The following is a 3,934-nucleotide window of genomic DNA, read 5'->3' on the forward strand; positions in this document are numbered from 1 at the left end:
GCATGGTGGAACGTGCCTGTAGTCCCAGCTACTTGGGAGGCTGAGCCAAGAGGTTAGCTTGAGCCTAAGAGTTTGAGGCTGCTGTGAACTAAGATGAAGCCACGGCATCTAGACTGGGCGACAGGATGAGATTCTGTCTCTTAAACAAAAACAAAAAACCCCCCCAAACCCCAGAAAGGGTCTGTGAACACGGAGGACATATACAAGAGCTTTTTATGAGCGTTCTGCGCGGTGTGCCTCCTTTCCCAAACTGGTCCTTTCAATCCGTCCAGCTCCAACCCCGTCCCCGGTTCCGGCCCAGCCCAGTGGGCCTGATTCTAACCTCCTCGAGTCTTTTCGGCCTGTTTTTACCTCCAGCTCCGCTTCTGGGTCCCTGACTAAGGGAACAACAGCGCCCACCCACGCTTCCATGGAGGAAACTACAATTCCTCTATTCCGCAGGTCCTACCCGGCTGACGCTCCAGTCCAGGAGCCCCGCCCGGCCGGCCGGGGGCTGGCGGCGGAAGTGGCGTCAGGACGCGGGTCTTATTTTCCGGTGCTGGAAAGAGTGTGTGGTGCGTTTCGTATTTATCGTGGTGGGGTTCGCTTCGGCATGGAGGAGTTCAGCGAGCTTGGTGGTGGGAGGAGGGTCGGGAGGGAGCAGGTGCGCATCAAAGGGAGGATAGGGCGAGGCAGCCGAGGGGTCTCTGAATAGGGAGCCGGGTTTGCTGGGACCACCGGTCCTCCCGGCGCGGCCAGTTCCGTGAGGCCGCTTGGGCCTTCGATCTCTGGGACCTGCTGTTACCCGTCTTCCGCGGGGTGTTTTCGTCCGCCCTGTTCTCCTCTTCTAAAGCTTCAATAGCGACGTTTGTGAATTTTGTTTTTTCCAAAGGGAAAAGAATTTCCACCGGTTGCGTCACGTGGACTGCCTGGTGATTCCGGCGTGTTCTTGGTGAGCGCTTGGTGGAATATTGGTTTGGGGGCGGGCTCTGCAGCTGGTTTTTTTTTTGTTGTTGTTGTTAAAAGTGTTTTCATCTGAGGATTTGGTTTTGTTTGGGTATTTTTATATTTAACGTGTTACATTTGGGTAGAAAGATGGTTAGTTGTCTAGGGTGTGCCTATTTCTGTATGTAAATATGAACACGCAGATCGCAAGCTCTTCTGTTAAAGAAAAGCGGAAATACTCAGCTGTTCTCTGCAACTAAAGTTCCTAGGACTATGCATCCCTACAGAGCTTAAAAACGGGGGCCTCTAGGTTTGGCGCCTGTCGCACAGTGGTTACGGCGCCAGCCACATACACCGAAGGTCGCGTGTGCAGACCCGGCCGGGCCAGCTAAAACAATAGCTAAACAACTGCAACGAAAAAATAGCCGGGCTTGTGACAGGCGCCTGTAGTCCCAGCTACTTGAGAGGCTGAGGCAGGAGAATCGCTTAAGCCCAAGAGTTTGAGGTTGCTGTGAGCTGTGATGCCAGATTACTCTACTGAGGGCGACATGGTGAGACTCTGTCTCAACAAAACAGAAAACGGGGGCCTCTAGTATGAAAGGATAGGGACTTTATTACACAGATACCAGAGTAATGGAAATCATTAACAGCATATTTGGACTAAAAATCTGAACTTAATGAAAATTTGAATGTTCAGTACAAGAAACATCCATTATGGTAGGTTTACTCATTTTTAGCATTGTCGTTGTTTGCTCTCTACTCAAATAGAGAAATATATTTTATGCTGAACAATTATTTGAGTGTAAGTTGAGCATAAATTACACATATGACAGTTGACCTTTAAATATCTAGTAATGCATCTTATAAAGACTTTCTCCTAATAAAACCACAATACTAGTATTTCATCTAAGAAAATTAAACATAATGGGGTCATTAATGTCTGCTTTGCATAACAACTAAAACACTCTACATTTTCCCAACACACGTTGTTTGGGTGTTTTGGGATCCCATTCAAGGTTTATACATTGCGATTGTTTATGTCTTTTAGAATTTTTTCACCTAGAATAGTTATTATTGTCTATTATATTGACTTCTGAAGAGTTACACCTTTTCTTAGGAGTCACACAATCAGATATTTGTGATTGTATTCTCAAGTTGTTTTTAAATCTTCTCCATTTCATGCTGTTTTCTATAAACTTGTAACTTGGTGCATAGGAGAGATTGCCAGACTTTGATAAGGACTGATAGTATTTTATGCTTTGGGGGCCATAAGATCTCAAATTACTCAGTCTTGTCTTAAGTCATTTAAGGCAAACCACAAAACCTGTTTCTCAAAATAAAAACAGCTACATGCAGAAGAGGGCATCGATTTGCTCTGAAATACCAAAGGGTTGAGCTGTCTCCTGTCTGTGTTTGCCAGAGGCTTCCAACAGTATCTTATTTACCATGGACACTTTGGCTTCATTGGGTCTGCTGGATCAAGTGCTTGAGAAACTTGTACTACAGCCTGAACTTGCTGATTCATTGAAATTAGAAGCCTTCAGCTGTGTGGGGTGTTAAAGCACATTCAAATGTTGTACATGTTGCCTTCAAAATTCAGAAGGTCTACAGAGTGTTGTGCCTCAATTTTGCTGGTAGATGGTTTGAAGTTCAGTAACTTGGAGATAATCTAGTAGGGGGATGTCTTGATATGATCCAGACAGGTGATCCACAGAAACTGGTTCCTGAATCTTCCCATCTTCTACTTCAAATTTTTCATTTAATTTTTTGATACATTATTATGTATAATAGATGTACATATTTTTAGGGTACATGTGGTAATTTGATACATTCATAATCAAATTGGGATATCTATTACCTTAAATATTTCCTTAATGCCAGCAACATTTGAAATATTCTCTTCTACTTATTTTGAAATGTACAATAAATTAATGTTAACTGTAGTCACCCTACTGATCTATAGAACACCAGTTCTTATTTCTTTTACTAAACTGTAACTGTTAATAAACGTTTCTTTATCCCCCTCTGTTTTCATGAGATACCACAGATGAGTGGGAGCATGTGATATTTGTCTTTCTGTGCTTAACTTATTGTTCTCAATGTAATAACCTCTAGTTCCATCCATGTTGCTGCATAGGACAGGATTTCATTCTTTTATGACTGAATAATCCATTGTGTGTATATACCGCATTTCTTTATCCATTCATCCATTGGTGGGTTTTAGGTTAATTCTATATTTTGGCTGTTGTGAATAGTGCTTCAGTAAACATAGGAATGCAAGGCTGGGTGCTATGGTTCACGCCTGTAACCCAGTACTTTGGGAGGCTGAGGCGAGTGGATTGCCTGAGCTCACAGGTTTGAGACCAGCCTGAGCAAGAGTGAGACCCCAGTCTAAAAATAGCCAGGCATTGTGGCAGACACCTCTAGTTTCAGCTACCTGGGAGGCTGAGGAAAGAGAATCACTTGAGCCCAAGAGCTTGAGGTTGCTGTGAGCTATGATGCCGTAGCACTCTACTGAGTGTAACAAAAGTGAGACTCTGTTTCAAAAACCCAAAAAGGGAATGCAGATAATCTCTTAAGTATATCGTTTTCTTTCCTTCTGGGTAAGTGGTGGTATTACTGGATCATACTTTTTTTTTTTTTTAGTTAGGAGATGTTTTTGTTTTTTTGAGACAGAGTCTTACTCCATTGCCCTGAGTAGAATGCTGTGGCATCATCATAGCTCACAGCAACCTCAAACTTTTGGGCTCAGGAGATAGATTATCTTGCCTCAGCCTCCTGAGTAGCTGGGATTATGGGCATGTGCCACCATACCCAGATAGTTTTTCTATTTTTAGTAGAGATGGGGTCTCACCGTTACTTGTCTTTTTGATAAAAGCTATTCTAACTAGTGGAAGATGGCATCTCATTGTGGTTTGATTTGCATTTCTTTGATGACTGGTGTTGAGCATTTTTTTTCAAAAACCCATTGGCCAGTTTTTGTGTCTTCTTTTATGAAATGTCTATGCAG

At 43.2% G+C, this 3,934-nt stretch overlaps 1 protein-coding gene across 1 annotated transcript in view; it reads left to right on the forward strand.

The window, feature by feature from the left end:
* The first annotated feature begins 532 nt into the window (after nt 1-532).
* Nucleotides 533-3,934, forward strand: part of ZNF121 (zinc finger protein 121) — a 21,672-nt gene continuing 18,270 nt past the window's right edge. The window contains exons 1-2 of the mRNA XM_003797976.3: nt 533-554; nt 872-931. The gene's annotated coding sequence lies outside the window, so the exon portion shown is untranslated. The remainder of the gene's footprint in view (nt 555-871; nt 932-3,934) is intronic.

This window comes from Otolemur garnettii, unplaced genomic scaffold (assembly GCF_000181295.1).
Source record: "Otolemur garnettii isolate 467f Iridium unplaced genomic scaffold, OtoGar3 scaffold00127, whole genome shotgun sequence".
Classification (NCBI taxonomy): Eukaryota; Metazoa; Chordata; class Mammalia; order Primates; family Galagidae; genus Otolemur; species Otolemur garnettii.